At 41.3% G+C, this 20,849-nt stretch overlaps 1 protein-coding gene across 4 annotated transcripts in view; it reads right to left on the bottom strand.

Moving 5' to 3' along the window:
- The window catches only part of SLC16A12 (solute carrier family 16 member 12), a 39,741-nt gene that overhangs the window by 15,738 nt on the left and 3,154 nt on the right, over positions 1-20,849 (bottom strand). Inside the window, exon 1 of one of the 4 annotated variants that reach the window (XM_077183082.1) lies at positions 12,873-13,085. The exons of 1 other annotated variant lie outside the window; for it this stretch is intronic. The gene's annotated coding sequence lies outside the window, so the exon portion shown is untranslated. Of the gene's footprint in view, positions 1-9,205; positions 9,288-10,842; positions 11,041-12,872; positions 13,086-20,849 lie in introns of those variants that run through there. 2 more of the 4 variants (XM_054637592.2, XM_077183083.1) reach the window with 2 other exon arrangements.

The following is a 20,849-nucleotide window of genomic DNA, read 5'->3' as shown; positions in this document are numbered from 1 at the left end:
GCACCTCATCACAAGGTCCCTCTAGCCAGGAAAAGGAGCACAAAAATCCATGGCAGCTTAGCAACCAGCCAGCACAGTGACAGGAGCCCCTGACCTTTTAAACAGCTCACAGCCAGCAAAGCGCTCGCTGCTCCCTCTGCCCACCTCTCCTGCCACCCTAAAGGCTTCCTTCTTTGAAGTAATTCCTTCAATAATTATATCACAACAACGTGAAGATGCAAAGTATTTGTATGACAAAGGACAGAGGAACAGCAGGTACAGTCACTGTGGCCAGCCTGGGGACCAGGGCTGGGTTTTTCCTACCTTGTCCACCTGATCTATTTACAGTGCTGGCAACTCCCTCATCTCAAGAAACACCACCTCCAGTGCCTCAAAGTTTGGGTGCTTTCTGAAAAGGTTCCATTTGCAGAGGGATACAGCTGGAGCCACAGCAGGAGTAGGTACTGTCAGTAATGAGAAATGCAAGGTGAACATCCCTTGTCTCTTGAAACCATTGTATGGGGCTTACAGAAAACCAACAGCCTGACAGAAGGGGTCTACAGAAAAATGTTAAGCAAATGATAATGGAACCCTCTTGACTCTTTTGCATAGCTCCTGGCTAGGTTAGTCCTTAAATAATGCAGTTTAACTACAGAGGGTAAAAAACACAAAGGAATATTTTTGTAGGAAAACGCCTTTGCAGAGAAAGCTTGACTTTAACATAACTCCACCTGAAAATATGCATTTTTGATTGACACTATTAAGGGCTTTTAAACAGGCATTTCATTTAATTGTGATTTAAAGAATAGAGAGCCAGACAATTTTCCTTGAGTACATGTCTGTTACTGAAATCTGAGCTGAGACTGTCAGTGAGCACACCCTTAGCAAGGCTGTGGTCACACATGTTCCATCTTATGATGTCAACATATGTATATGTCATAAATGTCTTTGATGTTTGCTATTTTTCTAATATCTCTCAATTTTTCAATATTCCTACATTTTCCTAATGTAGAAACACATGGTTTTTGGAATGGTTTTTTTTATTTACTTATAATTACACTACATTTATCTGTTAATTTTGAGTTTTATAATATATCATTAATGATGATTAAACATTTCTTCAAACACTTCTCATGTACTGTTAAGCTTAAACATGTGATAGTACAATAATTTTTCTCAGTCATTCCTATCTGTTCAAGGATCTGTGCACTTCTCTGGACCAGGAACTTATTAGTGCTCTCTTACATCTTGAAGAGTTCAGAGCCCAAGTGGCATGGTTGGGTTTTTAACAATTCACACAAAAAAATACTTTTCACAGTTAATTTTCAAGATGTGAATCCTACACAAGTGCTTTCTAAAAGGAAAGGAGATGATTGTTTTAGAAAACAAATTCTGTACCTGGAGAACAAGTTATCCAGAAGATTGTCTCTATTTATCTGATGGTTTAGGGCTGCTGATAGCGTCAATTCATCGTCATCTTCAATGTGCAGTATTTGCCAAAGCTAATCAGGCATGGAAAGGCAAGGCAGGTTATTTCCTTTTGCTCACACAAGCTTATGTTCTGAAACAAAGCTATTAGAATCCTTGATGCCATGCCCACTCTTCTAATGGATAATATGCACCATATGCTAGCAAACTGTCACTGTGACTATCATTTGTCTTAGGGGGTTTTCAGCTGAAATCTTAAATTCTGTAAAAAAAAAGTCAGATAGCCTATCATGTCGGAGCCACAAATTATTTTTCCTTTAATAATGTTAATATATAATCATTGTATATTGTAAATGTACATTAAGATAATCCCCAGCAGGAATGGTAGAAATATCTCTAAATACTGGACAGACAACTGTTCAAGACAAAAAAAAACAGGATGTCTGTCATTTCCTGAAACAGACTTTCAAAAGCAACTACTGATGAATGTGGCTTTACAGGGTTAGGGATTTCTGAGAAGTCATTGCAGAAATCACATTCACCTTATTTAAAAAGCATCATATATTATAATACATCCATATGTACATTCCAATGAACACATCTCTGCACAAATAGGCTCACATGTGTGAGCCTTCAGAAAGCACAAACCCTTCAGAAAGTAACAAAAAGGGAAGCTACTAAGTTGGGAAGGAAACATTAAATACTAAAATGAAAGACAAGGAAACAGACAGAAGTCAAGAGGAAGAACTCTTAGTATGCCATACAAAATATACCTCTGACCAGGAAGAATTTGACAGCATGCACACAGTGAAATATGCATCTACTCACAAGCAGCTGTTTTGGTGAAATCACATGCAGGAAGTTAACAAACAACCAAAGTGTCTTGGGCAGATCAGCACATTCTTCATGCTCAGTCTTCCATTCAGCCTCACTGAGCCATCCATGTTTCAACTGGATCCTTGCTTAATACTGTATTTTAGTTTTTAGGACAACTTTAAAGCCTTGAGAGGAGTGCCCCAGGTTCCCTTTGCCGAGTGAATACTGGTGCAGCTGCTCGATTACATCATTTTCAGAAATGATCAGCAGGAACTTTCCATGATACTTAAGGGTGTGCTCCTGCTAGTCAGCATTGCAGCCCAGAAATACAATTTCTCAATTTTATGTTAAAGAACATTTCTCTTCAAAGAATGTTTTCACTTTGGTAAGTGAAACACAGAAAAAAAAATCACCCTGTTATACCTTAAGTTATGTTTTACCATTAGTCTCTATTTCTATTTTAATTTCTTTAAAAGTTAGTCTCCATTTTCGTTTTCTCAGATGTTCCCATACATATCCTTAGCTTGTATCCTCTCAGCTCCACAGACACACAGAACTGTCAGCAAGCAGAATGTTACAGTAAGTGTTCAAACAAGCCTGTGGTGGAGATGTGATTGAAAAGAATGTTTGGAAAAATATCTGACCAAAAGAAGCACGGGATTATCTTAACTCATAAAAAGCATGAGACCAAAGGCTTTGCACCAAGGGACCCAAGGGTGCCTCTGGCAAGAAAACAGACCTGTAAGTAGTGAGGGCAGAAATTTTATAGAGAGAAGTTTGAGTTACTCTAACAGTAAATGAGACAGTATGTAGAAACACAGGAAACCACTTTCCCCAGATTGTATCACATTTGTCTTTTCTCTTCACCATCTACACTGTAAAGCCAGATAGCTATAAAAGAAGGAGGAAAAGAGCCCATCTGGAGGAGCAAGACATCAGGGAGTCATCTTGTTAAATGTTAGAAAGTAATGATAAGAGAGCCTATAAAAGGTGAAATTTTAAAGTACTTGAAAAGGGAAAGAAAGAAAGAGGCTGATGCTATCTAAGAAAAATAACCTAGAAATTTATGTAAGAACTGGTTATAAAAACATTGGTAAAAATTCTCTGTTTCTTCTTCCTATTAAACCCAGTCCTAATTACAGCAATATTTACAACCCCAGAACGAGCACAGCCTGCCAAATCTCCCATAAAACACCCAAAGGCTCTTATGAGCAATCTCTCAAATGGAAACACTTCAGAATCAAACTCTGCAGCCTCTGCTTTTTCATCTGATCCTACAGACCAACTTGCTGGCCATTTATCATAGCTCTTGAACCACTGAATCGGAAAGTTTATAAAAACAAAAACCTGGCTAAAAAATTCAATAATAGACTGTAGAACTAAGTATAGGTTTTCAACCTGGTACCATGTTCCAGAATGTACTCCATACAAGTTATAAGAAAGTTTAAAAAAAAAACCAAACAAAGTAGTCCTGGCTTTTCACTCTCAGCTTTGTTATTCACCTTACTGGTCAAGGAGCCATGGTGAAGAAATGCATTTCCTGCCTGTTTAGACTGGACAGCCACATGAGTATCATTTGGTCAAAGTCTCACCACATATCAGCTTGGGAACAAAAGAACAAGATTTAACAGGACAACCCAACAGTTATCCCCTTATCCTGTTATTCCAGCCAACCTCGTAATTGTCTCTTACCTAGATCTCGTTATCAATAATCCTTTTAGTGGGATCAGTTTCACTTTAAACTGCTTATTACATGGATGAAAAAGGAGCAAAAAAAACTCAAGAATTATCAGAAAGCAAAAATCATTTCTAAAACCAATGTTCATATATTGATACACAGAGGATGATATTCCTTAAAATCTTCTCACCGTGAAGTTAATTTTTTTTTCTCTAAAAATGAACTGGTTCTAGTGATTTTTTCAAGAACGTCTTCTATTTACAATGGAAATTCACCCCCTATAGGAAATAAACTGTAACTATCAAGATAGTAGTATTTAAATTGCATCTTCTGAATTACCTGAAAGAGTAACTTGGAGCATCCCAAAGAAGAGTTGTTACAAGGAATTGTTGTTTTACCCATAAATTCATTGGCACCATAATAACAAAAATATAATCTTGATCTCACACTAAAACTGACAAACAAAAAACTAAGGTCCAATTAAATTATTATCTTTTGTTTTAGTGATGAGATCTCTCATTGAGTTAAGTTTCCATTTCCAGTTAAGTACCACTGGTGTATCTTGGTACCCTGAAAAATATTGGGAAGATGTTGGCAGCAACATCTGCCTATGAACCTACCTAAAAAAAGCTCCCTTGCATGCTCCAAATCATTCATCATTGGATAATTTTTCTTCTTGAGTGGGCATTTTATGTTAGGGCAGGTTGCATTTAATAAATTTTAAATTGCTACAAAGTTCTTAGCTCACCTGAAGCAAAAATAGAATCTCAACAAACTTTTAATAAGTCCACAAGCATCAGCAGATTTCCTTTCCCACCTCCACTGCCACCCTAAAACACACTCCACTGGTTTCACTGTCCTGTCTGTCACCACTTTCACATCCTCTGTTTTTTCCCCAGACACATTTTAGTCAGTGCATTGGTGCCTTTCCTGTCAGGAGGCACTGATACACTGACAACAGCATTTACATGCTTGCTATATTCTCTAGAAACAATAAAACTATGGGATTTTTTTATTTTCTAGGAGTTGCTTTGTGTACCAAGTTTTCACAACTGTCACCCAAGATTTACTTTCTCATTTAAGGTAAAAGTAAAATTGCCTTCTGAAGGAGTACTCTGCAAACTACTTCTGCTGATACACCCAAGGTGCCCACGCAAGACCTCTCATCTGAAATACTTTGTTAACCCATGCTTTCTGGCAAACAGACAAAGCTTGCAAACTGACAAGTGCCATTTTACCATCAGTCATGGGTCAGCTGATTTTATGTAGCTTGCACCACAAACCAAATGCAGAATTACATCACGTGGGTTGCAGCCCCTCAGAGATTACTCTCCACTCCATTAACTTCATTAAAAATAGACCAGATGTGTGGGATAATTCTATTTATTCTTTCCAACTTGCTACTCCATCAGGCTAAATTAAATGGGCACTGTTAGAAAGAACTCTGACCACAAAGAAGAGATGAAACACTGGCTTCATGAAGAGCAGAGGATGGTGGAGCAGGCAGGGAATGAGTCACAGCTCATCCTAGATTTCCTAGATTGCCCTGCCTACTCTACATCTGGATCCCTAAGCTAACCAGAAGGGGACCTGTTCAAAGCTTTGGATCTGTGCTGTGCCCCACAGAGCTAAACAGGGTACAGAAATAAGTGTTTGCTTCTGCAGGAAACTGGCTCTGGCTGGGATTCACAGGGATGTTTCTGCTAACAAAGCATTTTTGCCTTGCCAATTTTCATCACAGCCACGTGCCAACCTGCAAAAAGGAAAATTAAATCTGACCAATTTAATTGTTCTCCAACTGCATCCTGTTTCGACTGCTTAGATTTTCACGTATTTAGGGTGGAAGCCAGGTCCTTCAATAAATAATGACAGAAACTGCATATTTTTGCTGAGAGTTCCAGGGTCCTTGGTGATCAGCTGTGATGCCGCAATCAACACAGTGTTCATCCAATACTAATTTTTCTGCTGTCATCAAATTTTATTTTATGGCAGTTGCATTTCCCAAATTAAATATTTGAGCCACTTTCAATGCAAAATACCAGATGCACAGAGAAATAGTCTGAACTGATTTAGACGAGGAAACCAAAAAATTGTTAATTCTATATTTAACAATGAAAACAGCTTTCATACAAAAAACTCCAGCTGCTATTGGAGTGCAGTATTGATACTGGTCAAGTGGAGAAACTACCTGGTCTTTGCAGCCACTCAGTCCTTCCAAGAGGAAAAGTGCTGCTCCTCTCAGCTGCCTTTTCTTGCTCAGCTGATTTCCATTCCAATATTCTCTCTTCCTACAGGAGAGAATTCTTTTCAGTCCCTTTAAAAATGCACTTAGGATTTCTGCTTGTGTTATCACATTAGAGCTGCCCAAAGAAAGTGTAATTTAAGGAGATGTTTGCATGAAAGCAGGATTGCTGAGGGAGAGTCAACAGGGAGAGAACTCTCCAGGATCGTGTGGCTGCAAGGACGTGATGATGGTCAACATTGATAGGTGGTGGTTTGTTATCCAAACTGACAGGATTGCATCTGGAAGGCTGCAATGCTTAAAAACAAACAAACAAAAAAGCTAACTACCAGAAATGTTTGTTTCTTTAAAAAACTTTAAAAAAGCTGCCTATGAGAAATGTAACAACATCAACATATTCAAATGGCAATAGCACATCAATTCTTCAAGGGCCAACTCAGACCAGACGATGAAAATGGAAACCTTTATTCCCATCAAGTTCAGAGCAGTAACTAATTTTAAAACCAGCTGGAGATATTTATTGAACACTGATACTGAGGCACACTGGTATAGGCAAGGCTGAGTGTGATGCCTTGGCCCAGAAAATTTCAAACTCAATAGCTGAGAGACTGGATTCAGCATTTCAGTGGCAGAAAGATGAAGCTGACACTTGAATGTGGAACCAGTTTGGGTTTGACTGTCCTTATTTCAGGCCTTCCTTTTCCTGTTCTGTTAATGACTTTTATGGGAAATAAAGGTGATGAGCTAGAAGGGCTGATAACAGGGGCCTCTGGAGGAGGGGAATAAACACAAAGTCAAGAAATTACCAATCCAAATACTCTGGTACTTTTGGGAATACATAGGAGTAAGATAAACGTGGAATCCATTGCAGTACCAGCCAAAGAAGACAGAGCAGAGAGGAGGGAGGACAGTGACCCCAGAGCAGCAGCACAGCCCTGCACTGCCCCTTCTCAGCTGCAAGTTGCCTGAACAAGCTCCAGGCACTCCTCTGCCAAAGGAGCCTGATATTGTCAAACACAACAGCTTGATGAGACAAGGCCTAAAACAGACAAGAGGACACATTTGACTATGTCTACAGAATAAATTGAGGACTTTTGAGAGGTCTTCAAGAAGCTCTCAAAGCCAACCTAGTTTAAGATGTGTTTATAATGAACATTCTATGACTTAGTAGGTACTGAAACAGCCCCCAGAACACTGTGGCCAGCAGGAAAACCATTTGAATCAGGAAAGATGTTAACTAGGAAACCCAACAGCACCACAGACTACAAGAAACCTCTAGAGAGGCAAGGGAAAGATCCTACTTCCTACATTTGCATTTCACATCTGGGAAATGTGAATCATTACATCAACATTTAGAAAACTCCAGAAATAGCAGAAAGGAAGGAAACTTTGCATTTAAAAAAAAAAGTGAAAGACAGGAGACTGTTTCCATCTTGAACAAATGGAGAGAAAAATGTCAGCACTGTCCGCTGAGGACTGAGGATGAGGATCTGAATTCCCAACTCCAAAAATACTTCCAGGTCCTGTTCAGAAAGGGGGATGCAGGAATTTTGTGGTTGCTTGCTAAAACATCTTCTCTGTTTTGATACTCAAAACCTGCCTCTAGGACCTTCTGCAATAGCTGGGCAACAGCTTTTATTTTTTAAATATCCAAAGAAAATGTTTTCTTCTATTTGTTTTCTAGCAGGCACTTTGCTGCTGACATTGCAACTGAGAACTGAAATTTATTTTACCATATGTTCATCTGCACTCTCACCTATTGCTTCAAATGGATTTGAGAAAATATTCAATCATTAGGTACACAGTTACCCCAGAAGAAACGGAGTATAAATGTAGGCAAGTACACTGGCAGTCTGTGAACAAAAGTTGAGGAATCCCTGAAGTTTGGTCAAATCTCTTGGCAAGATATGGCAATAATTTTGATGGTATCCCAGTCACTCACAGATTGCACAAGAAACTTGGAGAGCTGGAAAGAAAAAGGTGGCAGATGGGTTCTCTATAATTTACATACCAGTAGGTTAAAAGAACAAATATGTACATTATAAATAAATATCCACAGATGGTCTAGGGCTTCCCATGTTTATTATTTCTGGACAATTATGACAACCCTCTGGTAGCAACTAATGTATTTACCATTCTAAAAGCATTCAAGGACAGTATTCCCCAGAAACTGAATAGATGCTACTGACAATGAGAACAATTAAAGAAAATAATGTTTAATGGTAAAAGGAGCCCAGATTATTTCCCATGTCTTGTTTTTACATTAGTTTTTAATCCTATCCACTTAAATAGCATTACCCAACTAGCAATTTGATGCAGAATGTAAGCCTGATTCTTAGTGCATATAAGCATGGATGTACATCCTTTACACAGACTAGAAATACAACACACATTAAAAAAATACAGTTGCTTCATTTTTCTCTTATTTGCATAATGCTCTGAGACAGCATTCACACCAAAGTCCAGGAAATCATGTTACAATAAAATACCAAAAAAAGAAAAAGACCAACAGTTTTTCGGTGCAAACTGGTAATGTCATCTAAAAGCAAACACGAAAGACTCATCATTTACTGCCTTCTCTCTTCACTATCTCATCAAACAAAACAACAAAAACTGATAAATATGACACATAAACCAAATGAGAATAAAAAATGCTGTTCCTTTTTTTTTAAGTCAAGTAAAAGCAGCAAGAATATCTTGATTTGTGGATAGCTTGTAGTTATCCAACACTGAACTGCAGCTGAGAAACAACTATTCAGTAGCACTTGCATTGTATGCAAAGTAACCAGTAGAGTTTTATTAACTAAGACTAAATTCATCCCAACTCTCAAAATATATTGTTGCATGCCCTCAAGCCAGTTCTACAATTCCCAGCTGCTGCAGGCTCTGGGGAAGAAATCTGCCACAAATTGCTGGCTAATCTTACAAATGAATAGCTCATCTCGCTGCTGAAGAGATTATCTGCTGCCTCAGGGGCCTGCATAGTTTACACTGCTGCAGAGACCAAGGAGATGGATTTTGATCTTACAGTGTAAGGAAAGGTAAGTGCCTCCTGGCTATACCTGAGTTCTGTGGGCTCCTCTCTTCTGCCACAGTGTGCCAGACAAGCGTCATCTGAGCAGCACCCACCCTCCTGTGCTGAAAAATGCTGCTTCAAAAACAGGAGGATGGGGGACCTGAACACCAAAGATTTCATACTTAAAAGATCACAGCTTTCCCTGCATGCAGTTATATCCAGCATCCTCCAAGCTGCAGAGACAAGGAGCCAATCCAGGACAAGAGTCTCCACCAGGGTGTCTTCACCCAGAGCAGCTGACTCATTGCCCCTCTGGGAACAGCTCTCCCACTTCCCAGCAAGTGCAGAATGCTTCCAGAGAGGAAAACAAAACTATCAGTTCAATAAGCTCCACAGGAAGCACCTTCATTTCCAGTGAAGAAAAACAGAGTGATTAGCTTGGACAGCTTCAGTTTTGGTTTTTAAAAACTGCACCTTTCCAAATGTCTCCATCCCACAGGCTGGGAGCCCACCTCCTGCAGGCAAGCTTAGCTTGCAGTTCTACTACTCACAGTCACATCAATGTGTGCCAATTACCACAGGCAACAATATAGCTCATAAAATAGGTCTTTTGCTCTCATAAGGCTGCTGTAAAGAAAACCCTCTTAGGAAAAAATGGATAAAATTGAGATTTTTATTTCTTTTAATCTGCTTTTTTAAATCTACAGGAGACTCTACAAGGATAATCCAACTGGAGCTGTAGTGACTCACCACAGGACAGAAAAGGTAAGATACTTTTCTTCAATGCCATAAAGTTTCTTGTTTCAGGTTGGAAGGAAAAGGTTATTTTTCTCTGTTGAATAAGGATACTAATAGCATGGAATTTCTCCTTCAAATTCTGTGAACAGGAACATGTACCATCATCCTCTAAATATGCACTCCTGCTAAATGGACAATGTGCTGTGTTTTCTTACTGGTTACAATGGGATCGTGACGAGAAACAAAGTGTGTAAAGCAGGAACAAAAACAAGTCCTAAAACAATGCACAAAAGTATCAGTGCTTTCCAGACTAAAATAAATGGTAGCAGATTATGGAAATCTTATATTAAACTGACTTCTTAGTCTCACGATATAAATTAAAACAGTGCTATTTATCTAATTGCTTCTGACGTTTAGAATTTAACAGCAGGTCTACACTACCTTCAAAAGTATATTTAACAATTTAGGTAAATGTAAAACAGAGTATAGTGCATGCATGTAACAATTATGCTCTCTAGGACTAGAGGCACCCTCTTAGGGGTGGTTTAATCTTCCCTTTTAGAGTTTGGGGCATTCACCTATTCCAGCTAAACATAATCTGTTTAATAAAACTCATACTCTTATGATGCCTAGGTCTATTTTCCAGAAAACAGAGAATATACTCCAAGAGAGAATAGTATAGGGAATGTATCCTTAAGTTGTACACATGGCTATACATCATGAAAGTGAAATCATTAGGTGAAAACTCAAGAGTTACAACAAAAACAGAGGACCATATCTTCGTGTACACAGCCAACTAACTGCACATGCACAACTGCATTAAGATATCTGAGCTACATTTTTCAGGCAGCTGCCATAACCACATGTCATCATCCCCCTCTGACCACAGTTTGATAAGCAATTATTTCTTTCAGCAGCAGTGATGCCGGCAGAAACAGCCCTTACCTCCTGCCCCCTGCCATGTGCTCCTTCCTTTCAGGCCACCTTCTCAGCCCTTGACACAGCAGCCACGCAGTCAGACAGATCGGGGTAAAAAGTTAGGAATAAAAGAGAAGCAAAGGTGCTTTTGAACCCAGATGCAGTTCCCCAGGAGCCCCACACACGGCTGTGCTCATCCAGCTCAGAGGGTGGCAGGGGGCTGCTGACGCAAGCACGGTTCTCTCAGGAAACACATGCCAAATCTCCCCCTCAGGAAGCAATTGTGTTTGCACCAAAGCATCTGAAAAATCTTCCCCCCCTGTGCCCAGTCTGTTGGACCTTGGCCTGGGAATATGGATCCGGAAGGGATCCCTGGGGGTGTCCTCGTCCCCTTCCTCACAGCTGCAGACAAGAACCAGCTCAGCAAATCCCATCAGCGAGGCAGCTGCAGGTGAACGGTGCACAGCTTGAAGCTGAAGTGAATGTGCAAGCTGGGGCAAAAAGAAAGCTCCTGAGTTTCCCCCTGTTTACATATCAGCTGAATCAATTCTGATAAAGCTTTGTAAATTCAAATTACACGCTGTGCTATATTGTTTTGCATCATCACTTTCCACCTTCAGGTGAAGGCAAAAGTTAATGATTGAATTTTAAAGGCATTAATGTGGAAAACCCTTAGGGAAGCCCAGAGAAACCTTCCATTAAAATACAGCTTCTGTTACACTGCTGCAAAAAATGGAAAAGTAAACATTAAACACAATGCAACTGAAAAAAATATAAAACAAGAACAAATTATGAGCTACGTAGCACTAAAAACAGAAACACAAAAAGACAGTAACAGCTAATGATTTGAGGTGAGCAATAACATGGCCCTAAATGAGGCATAATAGAATCACTCTGAGGAAAATGCAATCCTGTTTCACTTCATTAAGTTTTATGTTATCCTCCAATTTCCCAGCACTAACAGAAACGTTTCCTCATTGCCATTGCAGGAGTGGACTTAACCAACAGACTCAGCTATCCCAACCAGCTTGTTAACTTAATGAAATCAATTCAGTCAAAATGCTACCACAAAAACCCAAATTCTTCCCAAATACCTAATTAACAACTTACCTAAAACAGAACAGGTTGATACATGAGTGACAAATTACCAGAAAGTTCAAAATAAGGATAATACTCACTGTATCTTTTGGCTTCTTTTTTTCATTGAATAGATTCCCTGAATTTAGTCAGCCTGTGAACACACAATTTCCTACAAGACCACATAGCCCGAGTCTATTACTGCACACCTGGTTGCCCTACAAGAGACAAAGAATTCTCCTGGGAATACACTATGTTAATACCCCAAAAGTATTATCCAGGCTGTTCAGGGTACGGATAGCTGCGATTAGCTGCTTCCACAGCTAACTGGCCCTGCGGGAGGCCAGAGGGCAGCCCTGCAGCCTGTGCCTTCGGAGCCCCTTGGGGAGCCGCTCACACACACGCACCAACACAAACACACACAGACACAGACAGACACACAGACAGACACACAGGCAGACACACAGACAGACACACAGACACAGAGCCGTGCGCGGGCATCCCGGGACAGCCGCGCGTCCGCACGCACGGGGACGGCGACAAGGCACAGCCCTGCCTCTCACACCTGCTCGGAGCAGGTACATTTGTTCTGCTTATGCAACATGAATAAAAGATACCTGAGCTTCCTCATGCCATCTCGCAACTTGAAACGCTGTTTATCCTTAAATGCTGTTTACCTGACCAGCATCTTCCCTAACCAACCGCTTATATATGCACATATATCTATATCTATATATATGTATATGCATTCTATCATTAAATACTGGCGTTTACACTCATTTTTATTGATTTTTCAAGGTTTCCGCAATTCTAAGGTTCCACGACACAGGCAGGGCACGAAAGCGCCTCGGCTGCAGCCGCGCCGCCGGGGAGACGCGCTGCCCGCCCCGCTCCGCGGCCACCCCGTGTCCCCGCTGTGTCCCCGCTGTGTCCCCGCCGTGTGCCTCGGCTGCTGGCGGGCCCGCAGCCCCAGACCATACCTGCAGGCTGCAGCCCTCGCTGCGGCTGGGCCCGGAGGAGCCCCCGGCCGCCGTGCGCTGCCCCTGGGGGCGGTGGCTCCGCGGGCCCGGGGGCGGTGAGCCCGCCCCGCCAGCGCGGCCGTGACCGCGGGCCCGGCACGGAAGGCAGGGAAGGGTCGGGCTCGGCTCGGCCCCTCCCCGGCGGGGGTGCCCGGTCCCCACCTGGCCGCTGCTTGCCCCTCCCCGCAGCGGGGCCCGGCCGAGCGCTGCCCCTCGCCCGGCTCCGCCAAGCTGCCACCCCAGTCCCTCCTTCGTGGTACCTTCACCAACACGAAAAATGAGCCTCAGCACTGCCACGGGAACTTTCATCGCATTAGGAGGGATTTTATTTTTTTTTTCTTAGCATCGAGGCAAAGTCAGTACTGGTATTTGTGGGTCAGTGCTCTCAGGCTTTTCATAAGTTATTTTAAACTGTTCCAAAGTCAGGCAACATTCAAGAGTGGAAATAACACCAGAACTTGTGCACGTGGATGGTCCTCTGTCACACACACCAGCCCTTCCTGCCCATTAGGAATCATGCTGCTGTTTGGTAGTTTTTAAATTTTCAAATGCAGTTCAAAACCCCAGAGCAGGGGAAGGACTCACGCAGATTTGGACCCTAGACTCTTGGAACAAGTTTCAAATTCCAGCAGCCTTCTGTTTATCCAAGAAAGATAAACTAAGTGGCCTGCTGAATACTGCATGTGTTTTTGGGCAAGATCTGGAAAGCAGCAGGTCTTTGCTCAGAAAGGATATTAAACATCCTGTGACACTTTCCATGAGAACAAAGATAAAATGGGATCTTTTCTTACCCTTCTTGTTGCCAGACAAGAGCTGCTTGGTCCTTGTCTTTCCCCAGGACCTTTCAGTGCTGCTCTGAAGAGCAAGTGCAAAGCTGCCAGGAGAGTGCAAGCAGAGCCCTGGGAGGGTGGCACGGAGCTGTTTGCTCTGCTGGTCTTCAGGGTAAGTTCAAGCATACACAATTTGGGTAAGCATGGCAGCTTCAGGGCAGATTATGAATTGGAAAAGACTTCCCTTTCTAGGTGATTCTAAAGCTACTCTGTGCCACTCAGCAGCACAAGAGAGCCAGGAGAGACTGATCTTTCCCCTCCTTGTGCACACTGTGGCATGAAGCTGCACACCACCCATGCACATCTTCCCTACCCCTGTGGCATGTGGCCCACAGCAGTCCAAGAGAAAAGGGGCAAGGTTTTCCCCACCATGCATGTGGGTGATAAAAACTTGCCCTTGAACAAAAAAAGTGCAGCTCTTACTTTCTTGTTGAGTTTTTGATTTCCCCCTGCCCCCCGCCCATCTTTTTTATGGCTCTTTAATATTTTGGAAAGATTTTTTAATCTTACCTGCGTTAAACTGTGCTTCATTTTGGAAGATTTCCTTTGCCAAAATACCCTGGTAACATAATTGCAGCAGACTTTATTTGAACTGCTTAACACTGGAAGATAAAATTCTGAACAAGAAAGTCTGGGCATTAAGCTGCTGATCAAGAGATTGGGGATCTCAGCATTGCAGTGAGCCTCCTCTGCAGGTCAGGTTGGCAGCACCTCTATGACAACTCCCCATCAACAGTGGTTATCTGTATTGGCTGCTGACATTTTGACATCTGGCTCAACAGCAGGTAATGCTTCTCTGTGCTATAGAAAGGATATTGTCAGAGCACTACACCACACTGTGCATTGGACATGCCAGGGGAACTCAAGCAGAAAAACCACTCACACTCTGCTGACCTGCCCTCAGCACTACAACAACAACATTAAAACACTTCTGTGCTAATTAATTTTTATATAAATTCATTTTAAGCCCTAAGAAGCTAGATATCACCAAATCAAAATGCATGACTTTCTTTGGTTCTTGGATCAAAACTCTGACACTAATAGAAATACCAGGGTTTGGGTTACACACGTGTTTACACATTCATGACAGGCTTTCTTTTGTCACTCATTTTTCTTATGCAAGTTTCAGCTGCTGACACCACACAAATGACCAAGCAACACAAAAGAAGTCATGAATAATCACCTTAATCCTTCCAAAGTTGCAGGACTATGGATGTTGCTTTCTTTAGAACTGCAGTCAAGGTGGGAAAGGAGCACACGCCCTCACCTGGAGTGCCTGACCAGGCAAAGAAAACACAACTGGGCAAGGACTTGTTTTGGTTTGGTTCCTGTGCCAACAAGAGTAATTCCTTTACACTCTTACACACTTTGCCAACCACAAAAATAAAGTATAATACTAAAGAATTCAAGAGGTAAAATAGAAGTTTTTGCAGTTTGGGGAATGGTTAGGTGCCATGGAACAGGGGATGAATGGCTTTCCTACACAATGAATGTTCTTAACTTGAACCTTTATATACAAATACCTGTTGGGAACTGAAACCCTCACTACCCTCCTTCCACTGCCTTCCTCTCCCATCTCCCTGGAGCCAATCAGCCCTGCCCTTGCAGCCAGCCAGCTGTACAGGGACATGCTGCAGCAGCGTGCTCAGAGGAACATTTCCAGATCTGGTCACTAACATTTGGATCTACAACCTTTGGCATTCTATAGCATTCAAAGGAGCCCAGCTTCCCTGGCATCTCTAAAAAATTAAGCCAAAGACTGGGAAAACTACAAGTTCCTATGGTTCCTTCAGCCCCCTCTCTGTGTCTGTAGTCCAAATTTTGCCACCTCCAAGGCAAGAAGGTAAAGTACTCACCACTTGAGAGCTGTGGCTCCTTTCTGGAAGTGAAGGCAAGCTCTGTTTCTTACGGACACACAAGATTTTAGCAAGGGATCAAAAGACACTGATGCATTCCCAAAAATATGTGGCTGTGTAAGTCATATATGTAGCCTGGGACAGAAAAACGAGGGTATGTAATGTTCTCCTCACTTTTCATGGACACTACTAATTCTTGGAACATGAGCCCATCATTTGGCATCAGACCAAAAGATGCAGTTAAAACCAGGCAGTTTCTAATGACACTCTAAACTAGATGAGGGTATGTCATGCTACCTACAGAGTGCATCATCTTCAGAATATTGGGAAATTTTGCCAGAAGCATCCTCTCTCTTGATGTAAGTATAGGCAGATCAATACTGAATATTAGTTGAACAAGAGGATGATTCATCTCCTTTTACTGATTGCAAACTTCCAGATTTCAAATCTTCTGCCTTGTTACTCTTTATCCACATGTCACAAAGTCCTTGCTCCAAGCACACACTGTAAGATTTCTGGACACATTTATATGCACGTATTTTACAAAGCTCTGCATTCCAGCTAGCAAGTGCAGTAATTTTTCACTGGAAAACACATATTCATCACTAAAAATGTCCTAGGGAAACATAATTTAACAAAATTTGGCTGTAGAAATGCAGGAGCTTTAAAAAAACCTTTCTATTTCAAATTACTTGCTTTTGGCAGCCTGCTAGGTTTCCTTGCAAGCAGGCTTTATTTTGGTGGAGAAAGTGAAATGAAATGTAGACATTTTGAAATTTCCCATCAGAAGAAAAACTTAATTAGACATTGGAATTTTTTCACAGCATGGGAATAATAAATTTGAATTAGTCTTACTTGGAAGCAAGCCTTTGTACAGCTATTCCAGTTTTTCTTCCATATTCACCTAACTGTGGACCAGAAGCTTGGGCTATTTCAATCCATACAGGAATCTGACACCAAATATAGGCTGTAATGTCTCCAGTCTGAGGAGACCTAATAATTTCCATCGTTCTACAACTTTTCATAGCATTATGGTTTTGTTCTTCTGGGTGGCAAGCATGGCTTGCTGTGCTCTCAGAAGAAATGGTGCTGGCAGCTTGTCCTGCTCATCATCAACACCCTTGCCTGTAGCAGCCCTCAGGGAAATGCACAAGCTAAAGGAGGGTGAATTGGGGATCAAGGCCTGAAGGGTCTTTATCCTGTTCACCAAATCAGCACACAAAACCAAGTAAAAGAAGAGAGTAAACCACCACCAATTCTTCACACCTCCACAGCACAGAAAACGAATCCTTTGGCAAGAATTTTCTGCACCTCAGACAAAAGCTCTGGCTGGTGTTTGCTGCTGCTGGGGCTTTCAGAGAGAGTTCCTACCCAGCCTGGGGTATACTGTGCCTCTGGACAGGTTTTGGCTCCAGCTCACCTGTAAAATACACAGTTTAACACCTAACACTATTTTCAATTCAGTTTTTACTACCTATTTGTTGTGTTCACAGGCTGAGGGAGAAGCTTCTTTGGTTTCAACTTTAATACATTACTTTAAATAAAATATTCCCATTGATATTATCTACAGCAAATATTTACAGAGTTAACAAACACAGAAACTATTGTCATTCCACACAGAAAGTTACAAGCATCAAAGATTTCTGTTTTATTTGGAGTTCCAGGGGCACTTATGCAACACAGAATCCTGCAGATAATTTTTTTCACCTGTGCTTGGTACAACAATTTTTTCCCTAAAATAAACTATCTGCTCTGAGTAGCCCAATATTTTGGTAAATATTACACCATTGATTATCCATGGCCTTGCATTTCAGTATCAGCCACGTGGCTGCTGCCACCCCAGCCCTGGCAGCACAGGGCAGCAGCATTCCACACCACCTCACTGCTCTCCAGCCAGTGCTGCTGACTTTGGAACTGGTGACACAAACTTCAGCCACAGATTGCTGATTCAAGCCTGAATCATATTTTAGTACAGTGTTTTCTTGTTTGTGTTTTAAAACACTTCTCTGCTGTTCTGCCTTTGTGTGTGTGTGTGTGTGTCCCAAATTTCCCTTTACTGAGTTGCCAGTCATACACCACTGCTTTCTAGCACAGCAGGGGAAATGGAATGGGCAGGGACTGAAAGGGAACTGACTCTAAATTACCTTCTCTCCTCCACTGGGTCTGTAAGGCAATAGGCTAGAAAAGGAAGAGCCAGTTCTTACACTTTTGTGAATAAAGATATTTTAATTGCATAACAATCTCCATCATAGGACAAACTTCTACAGTGCCTCATGCCCACAGTCAATGGACTCCAGAGCAGTATCAGGAACAGCTCTTCTGCTCCCAGCCTGATCAGGGGCTTTATAATGCCAGAGTTGGTGTCTTAGAACATAGAACTTTATAGTAATGCACATAAAACAAAACTTTAAGCAAATTCCCATAATGCTGAGAACCAGATGTTCACAAAAACCTCACTTTCATAATTGTCTTTCAGGTAGGAGAGCTGGAACAGAGAGATATGTTGCATGGCACCTTTAAAAAAATCAAGCTCCAAATTGAGGAGGAAAAGATTAGAAATTGAAAAAAGAAGTCTTCTTGACTAAAACTAAACTGACCTCTATGATTTGTCCAATGAATAAAAGGTGAATTAGTCAGCAAGGTTTGGTGCCTTTTCTGCTTATTTTTTTTTTAAATACAATTTCTTATGTGATGAGAGCAAGTAGTGGAGAGAAATTTAGTTCCTGAATGTTTTCTGCCTAGGTGTAAACGAGCAGGTGTGAAGTGTGTTACAGGTCAGCCTGCAGCCACCATCAGGAAGCAGCTTTAGCTTTCCTTGCACTGCTTGTCTCCCTTCTAAGAGGCAAACCAGTGATGCCTGGGGGCTGCTACACTGCACAGGCAAACCTGCTGGAGAGAAGTCTACAAACCTCCTATAATTGAAGAGAACAGCAAATTTATTTTCTAAGCTAAAACAGAAGTGACAAACACTGGGAATTTGGGAGTGTTTTTGGTTTATCTTGTAAATACTTCTGGATTTTTTTGTGCACAGCCTTTTGTAGCCAAGTGCAATATGCTGAAAGCTAGCTGGGTAACAGCATGCTCCATGCTTAGGACATAGGAACAGCATGTTTTTGTTTACTTATTCAAATAGCAGTAGGGGTGAGGTTGCTCAAAAAACAAAAGAATTCTACTAAAAGGAACTACTTTTTTTTAAGTACACTCAGCATTTTGTGATTCATTTAGCCAGCCACCTGTGAAAATGCTAAAATAATTTATTTAGCGGGTTTTCAATTAATATGCATCATTTCACAGTTAATTTTTAAAATATAAAAAGAGTAAGAGCAATTTTCAAAATAAGAGAGTGTTCTCACTGTTCAAATCAATACCAATAGTCAAGTTTTATCTGCAGGTGAAGCCTATCCAATCTTTTCAGAGAAGCCTCTCATAGCTTCAGTTGACTTGCCCACATTACACTAGTGCATTTCACAAAACTGATGTTCACAGACCACCTTGGCTGTGCTGCCTCCATTGCTCCTGCTGACAGCCAGCCTGTCAGGGGGGCAGGTATGGATAACACCACTATCCCAACTCAGCACAACATCTACAGCTTGGTAATGGTTTACTGCTTTACATGAGAATATTTCCATTGCAGTCTCCTAACTGATGCAGCTGTTCTAAAAGCTTGTAGGGAAGCATTTTAGTCAGCATCCTTCCTATGGGCTTGAGATACTCATTTCTTCATCCTTACTGAAACACAGGTATTTTCACTTCCACCTGACCTAGCATCTGCATTAGAAACTCCTACAAACTGAGACCAGCTGTTTTATTTTTGTGCAATTTGTTAACACATTAATGGAAAACAAATCCCCTGACCAAGTCACAGCACACCAGTGGCCACACCATCTTGTTGCTCAAAGCACTGCTATGTCTGTGGTGACAAAATGCATTATCAAACCAGTGTCTGCCCATTATGAGACTTTCTTGCTCTAAGCATTGCTCCCTGATGCTTTCAAGGACGCAACAGCAAATGTGCATTCCCTTGCAAGGAAAAGTTCATCTCACAAAAGATTTTAAACCCAAAAAGCATGCAATTTTGGAAAAAAAAATCCTAACATATCATATGAGAAAGTGGTAACGTGGTTAGCTGAGACCAGATCTTCATGGATGGGCATAAATGGAAATCTCAGTAACAGGGGTAAACTCTGCTCTGTACATGCACTGCCAAGGCTGCTTTGGTACCTCAGCATTTGCTAAAGGGCAACTCCTGCTTTGTATTAAATGCCCAGATTCACACAAACTTTTAAGTTTGAAAAGAAATGAATGGGTCACCCACTCAAAAACCTGGAAGATGACAAAGTTGTCAATTTGGAAAGACGCTTCTGAAGGTGGAAGTGCCCTGATCATCACAGCAAAATAAGCAAAACCACTTAAAAACAGGGAATGACACATTGTTTTAAGTAAAACACGATGCCATTTCTGCTGTTTACCCACCTTCATCCCAGGTACCAAGACACAAAAGAGACCATGGTGTTTTTCATAGCCTGTGTTTCATTTAATTCCAAATGCAAAGACACCTTGTACTTTAAAAACAGAACCCAGTAGAACTCCTCATCCAACTGGAAACAATCATGGATGTTTATTTTGTCATCAGTTCAACCCCATATGGTTCTCCCATCTCTAAAGTTCTGCTGTGTCCTGCCAAAAATCACTTGCAAGTATCTTGTGACAGTCTAATGGGAACAGAAGTGCTGATAACAGTGAAACACCAGGACAGCTTTGCTGAGGTTGGAATGAACTGCAAGCACCCCACTTGTCCTAGAAGTCAGATTCTTGTACTGCCCCCATGCACCCCATGCTAGCCTTCTTTATCCAATCTGATAAAGTAAATACTCTTAGCTGTTTATCTTCATCCAGCACTAGGGATTTTCCCCCAATACTTTAGTACAAAAATCTTACTTTAGGACACAGACCCTTCTTCCTAGGGGATGCAATTAGACTTTTTGTCAAAACCATTTAAAATTGGGCTGTCTTGGTGGTGGTGGGGAGAGAATGAAGAGAGTAGCATGTGATTCAAGAACAAACATTCAAGTGCTAAAGAAGAATAGGCCACGACAATTGAGAGCAATGAGTCTGACTCATTCTGCTCCAACTTACCCAAATAATTACCTTACCATGTTTCAGAAAAAGAAGCTAGATTAACAAAGCTTGGTCTATTTTAATTTATACCAAACCAAGTATTTTCAACATATACTAAATCTGCAGACTTAGGG

The sequence above is a fragment of the Agelaius phoeniceus genome, chromosome 9 (assembly GCF_051311805.1).
Source record: "Agelaius phoeniceus isolate bAgePho1 chromosome 9, bAgePho1.hap1, whole genome shotgun sequence".
Lineage (NCBI taxonomy): Eukaryota > Metazoa > Chordata > Aves > Passeriformes > Icteridae > Agelaius > Agelaius phoeniceus.
The sequence above is the reverse complement of the archived record's forward strand: the minus strand, read 5'-3'. Positions and strand labels throughout refer to the sequence as shown.